The sequence below is a fragment of the Panthera pardus genome, unplaced genomic scaffold (assembly GCF_024362965.1).
Source record: "Panthera pardus isolate Hobbes unplaced genomic scaffold, ASM2436296v1 HiC_scaffold_24, whole genome shotgun sequence".
NCBI lineage: Eukaryota > Metazoa > Chordata > Mammalia > Carnivora > Felidae > Panthera > Panthera pardus.
Window position 1 is genome coordinate 110588059 of NW_026526810.1, and position 19947 is coordinate 110608005.

At 38.0% G+C, this 19947-nt stretch overlaps 1 protein-coding gene across 10 annotated transcripts in view; it reads right to left on the reverse strand.

Annotated features, from left to right (window-relative positions):
- Window positions 1-19947, reverse strand: part of NUMB (NUMB endocytic adaptor protein) — a 201734-nt gene that overhangs the window by 143579 nt on the left and 38208 nt on the right. For 3 of the 10 annotated variants that reach the window (XM_019427067.2, XM_053889571.1, XM_019427069.2), the window contains exon 2: window positions 13262-13393. The exons of the other annotated variants lie outside the window; for them this stretch is intronic. The gene's annotated coding sequence lies outside the window, so the exon portion shown is untranslated. The remainder of the gene's footprint in view (window positions 1-13261; window positions 13394-19947) is intronic. 10 annotated transcript variants of the gene reach the window in all.

Here is a 19947-nt window from a genome sequence, read left to right on the forward strand (position 1 = left end):
ATAGATGATCTGCATTTTCAAAAATATCTACAACAGGGACGCCTGGGTGGTTCACTTAGTTGAGCACACAACTCTTGATTTTGGTTCAGATTATGATCCCCGGGTCAGGCTCGGCACTGAGCATGGAGCCTGCTTAAGATTCTCTCTCTCTCCCCCTCCCCCTCCCCGACACAGGTACACGCTTGCTCGCTCTCTCTCCCCCTCTCTCTTGAAAATAAAAAATATAAATTAAAAAAATACACCTACAGGGGTGCCTGGGTAGCTCAGTCAGTTGAGCGTCTGACATCAGCTCAAGTCATGTCTTTCAGTCCGTAAGTTGGAGCCCCATGTTGGGCTCTGTATGGACAGCTCAGAGCCTGGAGCCTGCTTTGGACTCTGTGTCTTCCTCTCTCTCTGCCCCTCCCCTAGCTCACTCGCTCTCTCTCTCTCTCTCTCTCTCTTAAAACTAAACATTAAAAAAAAATTGGAGGGGTGGCACCTGGGTGGCTCAGTCGGTTAAGCATCCAACTCTTGGTTTCTGCTCAGGTCATTATCTCATGATTCAGGAGTTCAACCCCCGACACTGGACGCCATGCTTACAGTGCGGAGCCTGCTTGGGATTCTCTCTCTCCCTCGCTCTCTGCCCCTCCCTTGCTCATGCTCTCTTTCTCTCTCTCAAAATAAATAATAAACTCAAAAAATTACAAAAAAATACTCTATACAAAAAATTGTTTTAATACATCTATAAAAAAAACAATAACAAAAAGAAAAAAGACAAATTTAAAAAATATCTACAACAAATATGTATGATTTGGGTAAATTTTTTACTCAACATGCAGGGGAAATGCAAATGGTATCAAATAAATAAAGAGATATCAAATCTCATGTTCAATCACAGAAATATAAGTTAAAACAAAATACTACTTTATACCCATCAGATTGCAAGACTAAACAGATGGATAAGACCAAATGCTGGTAAGGATTTAAGGAAATGGGAACCCTTATACAGTGCTGGTGGGAGCATAAACTAGGCAACCATTCTAGAAAACAATCTGGCAATATTTAGTAAAATTAATTATGTATACAGACCATATGTCAGCAATTCCTTTCCTCAGTATATACCACAAAGAAACCTTTGCACAAGTCAAAAGTATAAGGAAATGCATAGCAGTACTTTTGTGTTAGCAGTTTCCAAGCCACACCTAAAAATCCACTAAAGAAACAAATAAATAAAATGTAGAAATGTGCATACAATGGAATATTATACAACTGTCAGTAGTTATAGATTTTTTTTTTTTTTTAAGTAGGCTTCACACCCAGCATGGAGTCCAATGCAGGGTTTGAACTCATGACCCTGAGACCAAGACCTGAGCTGAGATCAAGAGTCAGACTCTTAACCTACTGAGTCATCCACATGCCCCTAAACTAAATTTTAAATATGTTTAAATCTTAAGAGAGCACTGAGCAAAAAAGAACAAGTGAGATTCACAACACAACACCATTATATCAAAGTCCCAAAATTCATGCCATTTTACCTTGCACAAGCAAAAGCTCACCTTCACAACTAAATTTAGAAATCTTTTTGCTTCCAGGAGTAATAGTGTCCAGTTTCTGCAGCTGACTGATGTTTTTGAACAGATGAAACATTTTCACTACTAATGAATATCCCTTTTACTACAAATAAAGTAAACCTCACATAAATTTCTAAAGTAAATTCAATGACTGGTTCCCTACCTATTATAATTTTATAAGTAATAACTAAAAATAGTAAGAACAGATGCTTTAATTTTTTTTTTTTTTTTTAATTTTAGAGCGAGAACATGAGCAGGGGAGAGGGGCAGAGGGACAGAGAGAGAGAATCCCAAGCAGGCTCCACACCCGGTATGGAGCTTGACACAGGGTTTGATCCCATGACCCTGGGATTATGATCTGAGCTGAAATAAAGAGTCAGATGCTCAACTGACTTAGCCACCCAGCCACCCCCAGGAATAGATGCCTTTTACTGAAAGCCTACATGGTACTGCACTGTACAAATAGAATCTCTAATCCTTCTAATAATCCTGAGAGATAAACAAAGCACATTAATAAACTATCTCAGAGAGATTAATTGATTTGCCTAACACCACACATTTATTGTGTAGTGAAACTAAGAATCAAATCAAGTCTGTCAACTATGAAGTCCATGCTCTTCCACTCTAGCACAACGTCTAATAATATCTCCTTGTCACACTTCCAATGCAGCAGGCACTGTAGTAGGTACTTACATAAATTATCTCCTTCACACTTGACAATTACCCTAAAAGTCAGGTATTATTAACCCCATTTCACAGATGAGAAAACAGATGCTTACATATTTAAAACCATGCCCAAGGTCCCAAAATTCAAGCTAAGGTTTGCCTTGCATAAGCAAAAGCTCACCTTCACAACTAAATTTAAAATTCCTTTTGGGACTCCTGAGTGGCTCAGTCGATTAGGCGCTGGACTCTTGATTTCAGCTCAGGTCATGATCTCAGATCGTGAGATCAAGCCCCCCATCAAGACCTGCACTGGGCATGAAGCCTGCTTAAGATTTTTCTCTTTCTCTCTCCCCTGCTCACATGTCGGCACCCTCTTTCTCTCTAAAAAAAAAAAAAAAAAAAAAAAAAAATCAGAGATGGAAACTGGTACATTCTGGAAAACATTATGGAGGTTCCTCAAAAAATTAATAATATAACTACCCTACGACCCAGTAATTGCACTACTAAGTATTTATTCAAAGGATACAGGAGTGCTGATTCAAAGGGGCACATGCCATGCACCCCAATGTTTCTAGCAGTGCTATTGACAATAGCCAAAGTATTGACAGAGCCCAAATTATTACTATATGTTAACTTGGATTTATATTTTAAGATATATATATAATATTAGTAAAATTCCTTTTGTTTCCCACAGTACCCAGTAAGATGTTACTATATATTCATAAAGCACCTATGTACCAAATATCATACTGAAGTCAAATGAATTTTTGAAGGAAAATGAATGCAATCATATAATTGTGACAGATTCTATTAACTGGCTGCCTAAAAAGCCATTCCCAAATCCTTCCTTCCTCCTTGCCTCTCACTATAGAGGCCAAAAGCTACTTACAGTTAGAAGTGACTATATGACCCAATTTGGGCCCAGGAGACATTAGAAGTAACTTGCTAGAAGCACTAATAGGAAAGCTTTTGCTCAGCCTGGACCTTTTGCCTTCCTCCTTAAATGTGGGTGGAAGGCTGGAGCTGGAGCTGTCTTAGGGCCATGAAGGCCAAGCAAATCACAAAGATATGGGCCCCAACATTGTTAAGCCACTGAAACAACATGAGCAACTGCCTACTTCCAGAATTATGTAAGAAAAACAGACCTTTCTTTGTTTAAGCCTTGTAGTCAGGTTTTCAATTACTTAGAGTTGGATACAATCCTTATACACCACCATATCAGAAACTCTACCACAACTTTAACTGTGATTTCCTGACAAATAACTAAAACCAAAGTTACTTGCTAGTCCTAAATCAGTCTGACAAAGTTATAATCTCCTGATAAGGACTATTCTAAGTATTTGCTCAGACAGCTTCAGGAAGTCTGAGCTGAGGGAAGAATGACAGAAAACAAGAATATAGAATCAGGAAGATCCAGGGGCTCTGAATTGCACACATGGTAGGAGCTCAGACTCTCAAAACAATTACCAAGAGTATATCATCAAGAGGGCCATCCCCTCAAATAATAACTTAAGCCTTCAAGAGTAAACTTCGAAACAAAAACCTGGGAACATTAAGACCACTGTCTCCCCAAATTCATATTGCTAATATTCTTAGGTATGATATGGTATTGGGAGTTAAATAGAAAAATAATTTGCTTTTATTACATATTTATTGAAGTATAATGACTTTTTTTTTTTTTTTTTTTAGAAGATGGACACTTAAGTACTTAGGGATGAAGTATCATGATGCCTGCAACTTTCTTTCATGGTTCACAGAAAAAAATACACATGTATTAGAATATATACATAAAGCATATATATAAAGTATGACAAAATATTTAAGTTACTGAATTATCAGAGAGATACAGATGTTCAATGTACTCTTCTTTCAACATTCTTACACACTTGAAATGTCTCATAATAAAAGTTGGCATTAATGTTAGTTTCCTGGCTTGGGTATTTTGCTATAACTATGTAAAATATAACCACTGGGGAAAACTAGGTAAAAGTCACACCGGACCTCTTCTCTTTTTACAACTTCCTATGAATCTAGAATTATATCAAAATAAAATGTTAAAACTAAAGTACTGAGAAGACTTCTTGTTTGGTAATAGAATAAACAAACACCTCCCTTTATCTCTCACTGAACTATAAAACCTGGACAGTATGCATCAACAACTATTTGAAGACCCTGAAAAGTAAATATTACAGGTGGATTTGGGAACAGCACCAGAATTCAAAGTATCACTGAACCTGCTGTGAACTTAACATTTCTTTCCTCTAGTATTTTCCAGCCTAAACTCAACACAATCCAAAACTCAGAAGTGAGCACTATGGCGCAGGTGGTGAGAAATACAGAAGAAGCCCTCTAGCTCTGGCTCAAAGCTAGAAAAGGGAATGTGTAACGCTCAGAAGAAGTGAGGATTCCCAAATCCTTTGGGAATTTTTCCTCTCTTTCTCCCCATCCTTTCATGTTCCAGTCCCCAAGTCTTCTATGGTGAGTACAGCAAAGCAGCAGCTGCTGCAGCAGCAGCAGCAGCAGCAGCAGCAGCAGCAGCAACAGCAGCAAGAGTATCTGAAAACAGAAAGCCTCCAGGGGTGAAAATTTAGAGGGGAACCTTCCTCTCCATTCAATGGAGCCCTTGCCTCCAAGTGGACAGGCCAAACTCCATTTTTTTTTTTTTCCTTTTCTCTGTGTCCTCTGGGAAATGAGTCCATAAAGTTGTTTATGAACTCTGAGCTCACCCTCAACTTATGTAGGTATGGACCCAATGTAATACATAACAAAAACTTTGAAAACTGAGATAATGGGTAGAGCTCCATCCAGAAGTAATCACTATCAGGGTCATCCAAGTGCCTCATGCATAAGGCTATTACCCATTCACTTAAGCAATAAGTATTGGATGAATAAGGCCCCTTCTTTGTCCTCAAGGAGGTAGCAGTCTAGGAAAGGATGTAGACACACTAGTAAATAACTGCAATTTAGTTTGAGAGCTGCTATAATAAAGGTACATACTAGATACAGAGTTATTGCAGAAGATGAAGCAATTCAATGGACAAGCTAGGGAGCACTTCAGAGAAGTGATTTAGCTGGAGCTTAAATGATATATTGTGGTACCCCTAAAAAGACAAGGTGGGCAGGAAACAGCATTCTGGGAAGTGGGAAGAGCTGGCAAAAGCTCAAAGGCAGAAGAGCATCATATATTAAAGGAAACTACAAGGAATTTGGTGAGAATAATCTTAAAGGAAACACTGAAAAAAAAAAAACCCGTAAAAATAAACAGAAGCACTGAGCTGTAAGATTGAAGTGTAGCTAGAAAACAGATAAAAAGTGTAGGTCCATAAAGGTACAGCTCCTGAGACATCACATTAAGAAATTTACCTTTTCTTCACAGATAGCAAAGTATAATTATGAATGGTACAATCAGACCTGTGACTAAGGATAATTCTAGATGTTTTCTATTTTCTGACTGTTGTGGACTAGAACAGTGACTTCCAAACTTTTTTGATCCCATACCCATTACTAAAAACTTTTGAGTCTATCCCCTCAATATATGTATATTTATATTACATTTAGACATGATTATGGTCAAATATATTAAATGTATACATATATTAAATGTACAAAGTAGAAAATGTTTAAATGACATAATAAAAATAATAGATGAAAAGTAGAAATAATCCAAACGCCCATCAACTGATGAATTAACTTTTTAAATTGGTATATCCAGCATTAGATGGTATATGCCTGGCTGGCTCAGTCAGTAGAGCATGTGACTCCTGATATCAGGGTTGTAGGTTCAAGCCCCATGCTGGGTGTAGAGATCACTTAAAAATAAAATCAGGGGTGCCTGGGTGGCTCAGTCAGTTGAGCATCCAACACCTGGTTTCAGTTCAGGTCATGATCTCATAGTTTGTGGCTTTGAGCCCCACATCAGACTCCGTGCTGACAGTGCAGAGCCTGCTTGGGATTCTCTCTCACTCTCTCTCTCTGCCCCTTCCCCACTCACTCTCTCTGTTTCTCAAAACAAACTTTAAAAAAATTTAATAAAATAAAATCATAAATTTATAAATTCATAAATAAATAAATAAAATTGGTGTATCCATACAACAGAATACTACTCAATAATAAAAAGGAACAATGCTGATACATGCTACAATATAATGGCCCTCAAGAACATTAAGGTAAGTAAAAGAAGCTGGACACAAGACCACAGTTGTATGATTCCATTTATATCAAATCTCCAGGAAAAGCAAATTTTTAGAGATAGAAAGTAGATTTATGATTACCTGAGGCTGGGGTTAGAAATAAGAATTGACTACAAATAGGCAGAAGGGATTTCTAGGAGGTGATGAAAATGTTCTAAAACTGAATTGTGGTGATGACTATACAGCTTTGTAAATTTACTAAAAATCACTGATTTGTAACCTTACAACAAGTGAATTTTATGTATATAAATTATGTCAATAAAACTGCTTGAAAACAAAAACTAAACATAATGTGAATATTTTAATGTAGAGACCTATGCAAAGTAAGTTCCTAATTGCCTAGAAAACAGAAGGGTGGAAGTAAAAAGGCTGTTAAGGGGCCTAATTGACAGTCAAAAGACACCATGGAGACCTAAATGTAAGACAGTGATAGTGAGAACACAAAGAGGACTTGCTTCAAGTTAAAATGCAGAGTAAGGCTATCAAATTATCACATCAAAAATTACTGAGATTACATATTTAACAGGTACATATTACATCAATAAAATAAACAATATTCTTATTAATCTTAAAATTCCAAAAACCAGACCCAATCAATACAATCTCAGCTTTGCTCTGGCGAAAGAATTAATTTTGTTATTTTTAAATGTTTATTTATTTATTTTGAGAGAGAGAGGGAGAGAGAGAATCCCAAGCAAGCTCAGCACTATCAGCACAGAACCTATGTGGGGCTCAAACTTGCAAGTCGTGAGATCATGACCTGAGCCAAAACCAAGAGTCAGATGTTTAACTGACTGAGACACCCAGGTGCCCCAAGAGTTAATTTTAATCTAGTACCCTGAGATCTGAGAAATTCCTTCTTATGGCATTGTCAATTACTTTACAGACTTAGCTCTGTAAGGTGCTCAAGCCTCTATTCTCCTTTACTTCTTAATCAATGTGTCACAAATCAGATAAAATGCAACATGCTGGACAGTGGTACAGTTTTATGATATGTATAACCACTTTTTATTATATGATTAGTAGACTCTGAGAATAACACATTTTTCATTCCATTATGTTTTTCTATTAAACAGAACTTTTTACTAAATATAAACTAGTATTAACATAATACTCAAAAAGAGGAGATGTGACTTAAATATCAATGTCAAAATACCTGGTTAATCTTTAACTCACCCCTCACTGCTCATTCTAACCCTGGTTTTATTAAGCACTGATTTTCTAATTTACCTCTAACTACTGTCAAAATTGGACTTCCCTGATATTTATCCAGTTTTAAGACTTTCAAGAGATTCAAAGATGTCAAAATTCTCAAAGTCTCCTTTTTCCAAAGATTAAATTATCCCAGTGGGAGGGGGAGTTCTGATTTCCTCCTGCTATAGTCAGAAAAGGCTTTTAAGATTCATCTTTCTTATAGTTTTTTCTTATAAATTCAAACAGTTATTTGAAATTCAGAATTAATGAACAAGTTTTCTTTTCCACAGATAGATGATGAAAGAAAACCATCTCTGTAAAATATCTCCATTAATGACAGCATGACTTTCTTCCAATCAGACCTCAATAATTTTCCTCACCTGTTCACTTCTCTTATCCTTAGATCACTAATATTAATGTTTACTGATTAACATACAATCTGTATCCTAATGAACAGGGACCTAGGAAGTTTTTACTGTCAATCCTCTGACACAGACTCCTCAATTTGTAAATCTGTAAAAGTAACTTGGAGTTAGTAAACTTCCAAACTTTCTCAGAAGCTAACATTTCTTTAAAATATTATAATCAGGTTAACGGGGCGCCTGGGTGGCTCAGTTGGTTAAGTGTCCGGCTCCCACTCAGGTCACGATCTCGCCGTCTGTGAGTTCGAGCCCTGCATTGGGCTCTGGACTGACCCCTCAGAGCCTGGAGCCTGCTTCTGATTCTGTGTCTCCCTCTCTCTGCCCCTCCCCCGTTCATGCTCTGTCTCTCTCTGTCTCAAAAATAAAATAAACGTTAAAAAAAATTTTTTTAATATTATAATCAGGTTAAAATAAAGATAAATCTATACTTTTAACGATATCTTATAATGTAAAATAATCCTGTCTTGATGATGATTAAGCTATTCCAATATTACTGAATTGACAAAAAGAAAACGTAGTACTTCACGTAACATGAAACATCATCCTATGTGTCAAAAGGCAAGACCTCCTTGGCAAAATGCAGAAAATAAGCCTAGCTCTATTAAACAGTATAAATAGTTATGCATTAAGGGCGCCCAGGCCATTCAGTCAGTTGAGTGTCCAATTCTTGATTTCAGCTCAGGTCATGGGTGTGGGACTGAGCCCTGAGCCAGGCTCCACGCTCAGTGTGGAGCCTACCTAAGATTCTCTTTCCCTCTGCCCCTCCTCCCTGCTTGCATGCTCTCAAAAAAAAAAGGCATTAAAAAACAATGTCCTATTCAACACTGTACTAGACATACATTCTAGCTAGAGAATTAAGAAAAAAAATAAAACAAATCCAACTTGGAAAGGAACAAGTGAAACTATTTTTATAGAATGGATAAAAAAATGTGGTATATACATATAATAGAATATTATTTAGCCTTAAAAATGAAGGAAATTCTGGGGCGCCTGGGTGGCTCAGTTGGTGGAGCTTCCGACTTCAGCTCAGGTCATGATCTCACGGTTCGTGAGTTCGAGCACCACATCAGGCTCTGTGCTGACAGCTTGGAGCTTGGAGCCTGCTTCGGATTCTGTGTCTCCCTCTCTCAACCCCGCCCCCACTTGATCTTCCCCTCCCCTCAAAAATAAACAAACATTTTAAAAAAATTTAAAACAAAAATGAAGGAAATTCTCACATATACTACATCAAATGTCCTTGAGGACATTATGCTCAGTGAAATAAGCCAGTCACAAAAAGACAATACTGTATGATTTCATTTATATGAGGTACCTAGAGTAGTCTAATTCATTGACAGAAATAGAATCCTGGTTGCCAGGGGCGAGGGGATGGGAGAATAGGGAGTTGTTTAATAGGTATCAAGTTTCAGTTTCACAAGATGAAAAGTTCTGGAGATTGGGTTGTACAACAATGTGAATGTATTTACTGACATTACACTAAAAAAGAGTTAATATGGTAAATTTTATGCAACGCTAATCACTTCCTTACCACAAATTTTACACACTTTTGTTAAATATTTCATACACAAAAGGTGTTATACCTTTTTTTAAATTTTTTAATGTTTATTTTTCAGAGAGACAGAGCTCAAGTGGGGGAGGGGCAGACAGTGAGGGGACACAGAATCTGAAGCAGGTTCCAGGCTCTGAGTTGTCAGCATAGACCCCGATGTGGAGCTCGAACTCACAAGCCATGAGATCATGACCTAAGCTGAAGGTTGGAAGCTTAAACAACTGAGCCACCCAGGCACCCCAGTGTTCTAATTTTTAATAATGGGGTGGGGAGTTCCAGAGAAGAAAGTCACACAACTTCTGTTTTGCCAAAAATCTGTATAAGCATGAACTGAACGTCATTTTTCAATGGAGTGTCACTATAATTTTAGAGATGGGAATACTAAAGAAAAAAAAAATACTGATGAGTAGGATAACCAATAACCCCAAAGAAATATAATTTCTGCCTTCCACAATTATTCAATTTTTTTTGTATGTTAAAAGAATATTTACATATTCATCTTTACAAAAGAACTTTTATCATTTACCTCCTTCCATGGATTGAATAAAATGTCACAGAGTAAACACAATCACATTTGCAATTTCTATAGGGTGTCTTAGAAGTTTTTATTGTTGTGGCACCTGGGTGGCTCGGTCGGTTAGGTGTCCATCTTCAGTCTTCGGCCTAGGTCATGGTCTTGTCGCTCCTGAGTTAGAGCCCTGCGCAGGGCTCTGTACTGACAGCTCAGGGCCCGGAGCCTGTTTTGAATTTTGTGTCTCCGTCTCTCTCTCTGCCCTGCCCCTGCTCACATTCTGACTCTCACACTCTCTCTCAGAAATAAATAAACATTAAAAAAATTTTTTAAATACTTAAAACAGGGGCACCTGGGTGGCTCAGTCGGCTAAGCATCTGACTCTTACTTTTAGCTCAGGTCATGATTTTGTGGTTTGCGATCAATCAAGCCCTGTGCTGGGCTCTGCACTGACAGTGCAGCCTGGGATTCTCTTTCCCTCTCGACCCCTCCCCACTTGCACACACATACACACACACTCTCTCCCTCTCTCTCAAAATAAATTTAAAAATGCTTAAAACAAAAAATAAGGCAAGTTAATGACAAAAGGTTTTATTTATGTTTGTGTATATATGCATATATTGTTGTTATTGCTATTTAATATACAATATTTTACACTACCTATTATTCCCAATCTACATCTACTGGAAAACATCTCATCTTGTTTTTAAATGAAAAATGAAACAAAACAGCTTTCCCATTTATTACACTTTGAACTAACATATATTGTTTCAAAGAATGAAATCATTTACAACAATGTGGATGGAACTAAAGGGTATTATGCTAAGTGAAATAACTCAGAGAAAGACAGATATCATGATTTCACTTACATGTGGAATGAGAAACTCAACAGATCAACATAGGGGAAGATAAGGAAAAATAAGATAAAAACAGTGAGGGAGGCAAACCATAAGAGACTCTTAAATACAGAGGACAAACTGAGGGTTGCTGGAGGGGTGGGAGGGGGAATGGGTTAAATGGGTGATGGGCATCAAGGACGGCACTTTTCAGGATGAGCACTGGGTGTCATATGTAAGAGATCAATCACTGGGTTCTACTCCTGAAGCCAAGACTACACTGTATGTTAACTAACTTGAATTTGAATTGAAAATAATAAAGTAATATAAACTATATTATTTCATAAACTCAGTCAGTTCTGATTATTCACAGTAAAGAGCAAACTTCTGAGATTACCTCTATTGTCACAATTGCTGGCTCAGTCATTTTCCACTGTAGGATATCTACCTGTGAGTACCTAGGAAATAGGACTGAACCAATGCTGCCAAATTAGGCTCATATCTAGACAGCAAAAAAATTTTCTGTGTCTAAGAGATAATGAGTATATGTATATATATAATAGTACATATTAATTATAGCTTATTTCCCACCTATAGTGAACAACATATCCATGTAATACTTAGAGGATAATCTAAAAATATTACCCCATTACATCCAGAAATTAAGTACTAGCTATATTCAAACCTACGACAGGTAATTTATATAAATGGTGAGTAAGTGCGATTAATACAACCAAATACTCTACAACTTGGTAAGTTTTCTTGTTCCATTGGAAAAAAATGTTTAATTACCAGAAATTTAGCAAGTAAAATTGTACAATCCAAAAAGAGCTTACATAGTTTTCCTCAAAAGCAGCAGACAAAACAAACGTGATGCATACAATAACACTGGCACTAGTTTCTTAAATCTACCATATTGGAAACCAGTTTCCCAAATAATTCTCCAATTATTAAAATAAGGGGAAAAAAACAAGTGGCCTTTGAACTAAAATAAAAGAAATATAAACTATATTGTTTCATAAACTCAGTCAATTCTGACTCAAAAACAAAAACCGAAGATGCAGATCTTATTTTTTAATGTTTATTTATTTTGGGGTGGGGGGGGGGGGGGGAGACAGAGAATCCCAGTCAGGTTCCATGCTGTCAGCACAGAGACCAATAAGGAGCTCGAACTCAGAAACTGTGAGATCATGACTTGAGCGGAAATCAAGAGTCAGACATTCAACCAACAGAGCTACCCAGATGCCCCCGAATTTTATTTTGCATCTTGTTTATACATTTTTATCTCTATTTTTCATTATGCTGCTTTGTTGATACAAACAAAAATTCAAAACCTATTTCACCTCTTCCTGTTTAGGCATCTTATTTTCAGCATCATACTCTACTCAGACAGGAAAAGCACGCAAAATTCTTACTGGACTCAGACACCATAATTTCCTGCCAATATTCCTCTTTTCATATATTATACATGTTGTTTATATTCTTCATCTTAAAAGTAATACAAACTGTGGCCCATTATATTCTTCCAAGATAGCTACAATGGGAGATTCCATCCCATTGTATCTCTTCTTATAATGAGATGTTGATATTCCTCCCTTCAAGTGGTGTGGTCTATGTCTACCCCCTCCTCTGAACATAGGTGGGCCTTACTGACTACTTCAACCAACAGAAAAAAGCAGATTTAAGACTATGTGACTTCCAAAACTAAGTCAAATATGCCATGCAACTTCACCTTGTTCTCTTGGGATGCTCTCTCTTGGAACCTAGCCACCATGCTGTGAGGAAGCCAAGCAGCCAAAAGGAAAGGTCATGTGTAGGTGTTCTGGCCAAGAGCCCAGGCTGAGGTCCCTGCCAATAGCCAGCGTTAACCACCAGACACATGAGTGTGCAAGCCTTCAAATGATTCCACCGCCCAGCCAATCAAGCCACCCCACCCTTCCAGCTACTCCACCTCAGGCTACATATTAACAGAGACAAACTGTCCCCCCCAAGTAAGTCTTGACCAAATTACAGAAACATAATCAAAATAAATGACTGTGGTATGTTTTGAACCACTAAGTAAACAATAGATAACATAAGCTCATAAATAAAATTTGAAAAATGCACAAAAAGAGAAAGAAGAAAACCTTTAATTACACTAAGTTTCACCACTGTTAACATTTTGACACATATTTTACCATCAAGAAAATATTTTGCCCCCCTCACCTAAGATTTCAAATGCTTTATTTTTACTGGAATAAAGGGCCAAGTTTTAAAGGTAGTCAAGTGTTTGTATCTAACTAGAAATAGGAAGGGAAAACATTACAGTCATTCTACTTTTCTTCTCTTTACTCTTTCACATACCTGTCCTTAGTGAGGTATCTGAGGATGGCTGGTACACCAATATTCCAATCTATGGATGTGAATCAAGACCTTGGGTTGCAACAGCAGCTGTACTGGACCTCCTCCCTGGAAGAAGTTGCTGAAGCCCCAAATCTGAAATTTTTAAGGAAAGAAAATACTAAATATAAACATTTCCTTTCAATCACTTATAATTCCATCTCCACAACTAAATGGGTGCTGGCAGAGTAGGTTAAGATTACATGTAAGTGAACGCACAGGTTTCACTAATAGTGGAGTAATGCGGATTCAAGATCCAGCTCTACTTACTAGATATATGATCTTACTGAAAGAACGAACTAGGGCACCTGGGTGGCTCGGCTGAATGTCCGACTTTGGCGCAGGTCATGATCTCCCGGTTCGTGAGTTTGAGCCCCACGTTGGGCTCTGTGCTGACAGCTGGGAGCCTGGAGCCTGCTTCGGATTCTGTGTCTCCCTCCCTCCCTCTCTCTCTCTCTGCCCCTCCCTTGCTCACACACATTCTCTCTCAAAAACAAACTTAAAAAAAAAGGATAAATTCTCTGTGCCTAAGTCCCACCATGCAATGAAGACTGTAGTGACTGGATCAAAATCTTGGGCTAGGAGTTGGAAGACCTGGGTTCTAAACTCAGTTATCATTCTGCCTTGCTGTAAGAATTTTGATACTTCTCTGGGTTCAGATATACCATCTCTAAAAGGAGAGGGTTGTATTAGATAATGGTTCCTGAAATCTAATCCTTAAACAGATGCCAGCCATGACTAAAAAATGGGTGTAAAGTTACCAACTGTGCTTACTCTGAGATTGTCTTTCCTATTTTTTGTTATTAAAATGGCTTCTTTTATGAGATGATGTGATAGACAGTAGTATAGTTTTTTAAATATCTTGAAGAGTCAAAATCAAAAGCCTATAGCCCTATGTAAACAATATAGAATTCTTTTTAGAAATTCTTGTATGTATGCAACTTACATGAGCTCTAAAACCCCCTCTACTTCTAACATTCCACATATTTACTATTCAACTAGCATTTTTTAGGTACCTAAAGTGTGACAGACACTCTACCAGTTGCTGGGGAAGCCCCAAATTAAATAAGATTAGTCCCTGCTCCTAAAAATCTCCCAATCTAATAGGGAAATAGACACATAAACCTCAAATACAATTTAACAGGCTAAGTTTTGTAATAGAGGCTTTACACCTTGCAACATACAAGAGGTAAAATAGCGGAATGAATGAATTTTTAAATTAAGTAGGATTTTTTAAATTATTACTTAAGATTTTATTTGCAGGGGATGGGGGCACCTGGCTGGCACAGTCAGAAGAGCATTCAACTCTTGATCTCAAGGTTGTGAGTTCAAGCCCCACATTGGGTGCAGAGATTACTTAAATAAAACTTTAAAAAATGAGATTTTATTTTTTTAAGTAATCTCTACACCCAATGTGGGGCTTGAATTCACAACCCTAAGATCAAGAGTCACACACTCCACCAACTGAGCCAGCCAGGTGCCCCAAATTAAGTGGGATTTTAGAGCTTTATAATTGTATGAAGAATTACTCAACCTCTTTAAATCTCAATTTCCTTACTTGCAAAACAGGAATGATTACAGATAACACAGAGTTGTGGTAAATAGATAAAATGTAAAAACAAAGGACAATCCACCCAAAAATCTGGCTTATGTACTTTCCAGAAGACAAATTAAAAATGTATCATATATTAATGACCTGGCACAAAAGGGATTATTTACAACACTGATTTACACTCAGGGGTACATTTGTCCACTAACTTCTAAACATCTGAAGGCTTACAACCAAGTTTGCTCCATTTATATTCCTAGCACCTAGTACAATTCCTTAATAATGGCAAGTATTAATAAATAGTTTATTAGAAAAAAGGACTGAATGAACGAATGGCTTTAAAAAAAAAAACAGGAACTAAAGTTATAATAGCTGAAAGTAAAAATTCTTAAGTTTTCATTCAAAACTAATTTTAAGTGTGTATCTTAAGTACCCAAACCTGTCATATTAGAACCTGGATACGCAGGCCTGTTTTAAAAAGCAAAACAGGGTGCCTAGATGGCTCAGTCGGTTGAGCATCCAACGCTTGATTTTGGCTCAGGTCATGAATCTTAGGGTTATGGGATCAAGTCCTATGTCAGGCTCTGCACTAACAGGTTGGGGTCTACTTAGGATTCTCTCTCCCCTTCTCTCTCTCTGCCCTTGCCCCACTTGCATGCACACACGCACAGGTGCACACACACACACAGGTGAACACTTTCTCTCTCTCAAAAATAAATAAACTTGAAGGAAGGAAGGAAGGAAGGAAGGAAGGAAGGAAGGAAGAAAGAAAGAAAGAAAGAAAGAAAGAAAGAAAGATGAACTCCCAGGTTGGTTTATGTTCCAAGTAGTTGTCCCTAGAAGAACGGATCAGAAAAAGAAACTTAAGCACAGCATTTAAGCTTTATTCAGACCCGGAAGACAAAAATCTGACATACTTCCCACAAAGAACATGCCTATGGAAAAAAACTACAGTATCTATTTAAAAAAAAAAAAAACAACAAAACACTTATTTTTACTTTTTTTTTTTTTTTACTAGAATTGCTATGCTAATTACAGTGATCATAAAGAGGAAACCTTCCCAATTACAAATTAAGACCTCCTACTCAAAACTTAACTCATAAATTCTGTTTACCCAACTAAATATTTACTTTCATCATACCCGAAGATCCTCCTTTCACTTCCCAGTATCTGTTCAAAGGTGTTAGACCCAATCACCATCCAATCTCAATTCTGAATGACTTTCAAAAAATGGGTGATTACCTCCTTAATATCATATCCCCTCTTAACATGTAACCACTAACAGTTCTCATAACTACATTTTGCCAAGGCCAAGTGTGATGTGCTACTCACAACTCCAAGCCTGTGCTGCATGGCTCCAAACTATTCTTCTCCAAGTAGTAGCATGCTATTCTCTTCTCTTAATTACATACGAATTCCTTGCACTCAAAATGTGGTTCACCAACTGGTACCATCTCAGGCCCTACCTTATACCTACTAAACAGGTTCTGCATTTTAACTTGAACCTCAGGTGATTCATACAAAGAAAATTTTGAGAGGCACTGTACTAATTCAGGGTCCCTTCCTCCCACCTTACAGTTTTTGAATTGCGATTTGCCATATAAGGAAAGAGATCCTTTTTCTTTTGAGCATATTAAGACCCACCAGGGGTGCCCGGGTGGCTCAGTTGGTTGAGCGTCTGACTTCGGCTCAGGTCATGATCTCACGGTTTGTGGGTTCAAGCCCCGCGTCGGGGTCTGTGCTGACAGCTCAGAGCCTGGAGCCTGCTTCCGATTCTGTGTCTCCCTCTCTGCCCCTCCCCAGCTTGCATTCTGTCTCTCTCTCTCTCTCTCAAAAGTAAATAAAACATTAAAAAAAAAAAAAAAGACCCACCAAAATGAAGTGAGGAATCTTTAAATAAGATTACACAGTTTCTTCACAACCTTCTTTTCATAAAAGACTGTAAGTTTTATGAAGCCAGAGACTTCACTGTATCCTCAAGACTAAAACAGTACCAGGTAAATATTTGTAGAAGAAACAAAATAGACAACAGATGATCCCTAAGGTCCTCTGACTTTCAAATCTTTGGCTCTTCCATTTGCTATGTAAACAAAATTCCATCTAAGGAAAGGGAAGCTAAAAGATCATCTAAATTTACCAAATAAAAAATATGCCACCTTAAATGACTTGGTCACAAGGTCACAAGGCAGGTTCACTATTAAGTTCATAAAGCTCAAAAACATTTTTATAATATCATATATATTTTTTTTAAGTTTTAACTTATTCATTTTAAGTAATCTCTACACCCATCATGGGGCTTAACCTCACGACTCCAAGATCGAGAGTCACATGCTCTGGGGTGCCTAGGTGGGTCAGTAGGTTAAGCATCCAACTTCGGCTCAGGTCATGATCTCGCAGATCTCGATGTGGGGTTTAGGCCCCACATCGGGCTCTCTGCTGACAGCTCAGAGCCTGGAACCTGCTTTGGAATCTGTGTCTCCCTCTCTCTCTGCCCCTCCCCCACTCATGCTCTCTCTCAGGAGCACACACTCTCTCTCAAAATAAAATAAAACACTTAAAAAAAAGAGTCACATGCTCTTCCAACTGAGCCAGCCAGGCACCCCGGTATCATTGTATTATAAATATTAATATATTTTATAATTATATTTTAGGTCAAATGACAATACTTCCTCTACATGTACACTATCATCCAAGTAGCTAGCAAAACTCAAATATCCAGAAAAGTTGTACACTGAAGGGTTTAAGGAAACCTAAAATGTACACATTGTTGCAAAGTATCTGTACATAAAAACTGAAGATTTCATAGTATGATTAGTTTCTTCAAAGCCAGAAGTAAAGTGCTTCCAATCTTTACTGCACTTTAAGTTGAAATAGAGGAAAGAAACAAAAGGGATAGAAAAAAATAAAAATACAGAAAAGAAAAAAAAAAAAAAATAGGGACCAGATATGGCAACCAGATAGAGAAGTGAACAGAGGTAAATAGCAATCAAAAGTCTCAAGGAACGTGATTTAGGGACTTAGAAAAGGAAAAATGGCTATAAAAGCAAAAAGCAGAGTATCAATTGAACCCACATGCATTTCAGGAACTTCTAACACATAGTGCAAGAAATTTTGGGAGCAAGTAAATTCTAGAATATCTCTGGGGTTGGGGTGCCTGGCTGGCTCAGTTGGTAGAGCACCTGACTCTTGATCTGAGGATCATAAGTTGAAGTTTCACATTAGGCCTGGAGCCTACTTAAAAAAAAAAGAGAGAGGGGCGCCTGGGTGGCGCAGTCGGTTAAGCGTCCGACTTCAGCCAGGTCACGATCTCGCGGCCCGTGAGTTCGAGCCCCGCGTCAGGCTCTGGGCTGATGGCTCGGAGCCTGGAGCCTGTTTCCGATTCTGTGTCTCCCTCTCTCTCTGCCCCTCCCCCGTTCATGCTCTGTCTCTCTCTGTCCCAAAAATAAATAAAAAACGTTGAAAAAAAAAAATTAAAAAAAAAAAAAAAAAAAAAAAGAGAGAGAATGTTTTTTAATTTTTATTTTAGAGAGAAAGAGCGCAAATGGGGGAGACGGGCAGAGGGAGAGAGAATTCCAAGCAGGCTCCACGCTCAGCACACAGCCCATCACGGGGCTCAATCCCAGACCCTGGGATCATGACCCCAGCCAAAAATCAAGAGTGAGAGGCTCAACTGACTAAGCCACCCAGGTGCCCAGGGAGAGTCTGTTTTTAGAATATCTCTGGGATCCAGGCACCTGGTGGCTCAGTCGGTTAAGTGTCTAACTCTCAATATCGGCTCAGGTCACAATTTCACCCTTGTGGGATAAAACCCTGTGTGGGACTCCACCCTGGGTGTGGAGCCTCCTTGGGATTCTCTCCCTTTCTCTTTGCTTCTCCCCTGCTCATGCTTTCCCTCTCTCTTGCTGTCTCTCAAAATAAATAAACTTTTTTAATGTTTTTTGTTTTGTTTTTTTTTGAGAGGGAGAGAGAGGCAGAGAGAGAAAGAGCACGAGCAGGGGAGGAGCAGAGAGAGGGAGACACAGAGGCTGAAGTAGGATCCAGGTTCTGAGCTGTCAGCACAAAGCCCAACATGGGGCCCAAATTCATGAACTTCGAGATCATGACCTGAGCAGAAGTCAGTTGCCCAACCGACTGAGCCACCCAAATCAACCCAAAACAAACAAATAAACTTTTAAGAAAATGTTTAGAATATCTCTGGGGTTGGTGGATCATTTCTCCCATCTACCATAGCCTACATAACTAAATTAATAAGGAACAAGGAAATACATCCCTAACCTCTTCAGAGATCACTAAAAAGCATATTAGGTTCAATATGTACTTTGTGTTCTATGGCAAGCACAGGTCTAGAAAGTCTTCATTAATCTCTATGAAGATTTTCATTAAAAACAAAAAAAATTAAGTTTTGATTCCTCACCTACCTTCTACACCTCATTTTCCCTATTTATGATATTAGATTTAGTCCAAAACATAGATATAATCAGTTCATGCAGAGATTTCTATTTCTAAAAGACATTTTCTAGAAATCTATTATATGCAAAACAAACAAACAAACAAAAACCCATAAATGTTAAATTAGGGTGAGGAAAGACCACCAGAACAAGGTACCAAAGTAGAAATCATAGACTGACTATAAAAATGTAAAACAGGGCTGCCTGGGTGGCTCAGGCAGTTGAGAGTCCGACTTTGGCTCAGGTCATTATCTCACCGTTCGTGGGTTTGAGCCTCACATCAGGCTCTGTGCTGACAGCTCAGAGCCTGGAGCCTGATTTGGATTCTGTGTCTCCCTTTCTGTCTCTCCCTGACTCTCAAAAATAAATAAACGTTAAAAAAAAATTTTTTTTTAATGTAAAACATCTATGAGTGCCTGGCTGGCTCAGTTGGAAGAGCATGCAACTCTTGATCTAGGGGTTCTGAGTTTGAGCCCCACACAGGGTGTAGAGATTACAATCAATCAATCAATAACTTTTAGATGTAAAACATCTGCACTGCAAAACTCATCATGAAGGAAAGACATGAATGACAAATTAGTAAAGTATCTACAATATAAAACAGAGATTTAATGCCCTTAATGTATAAACAGCTCCTATAAATTAATAAAACA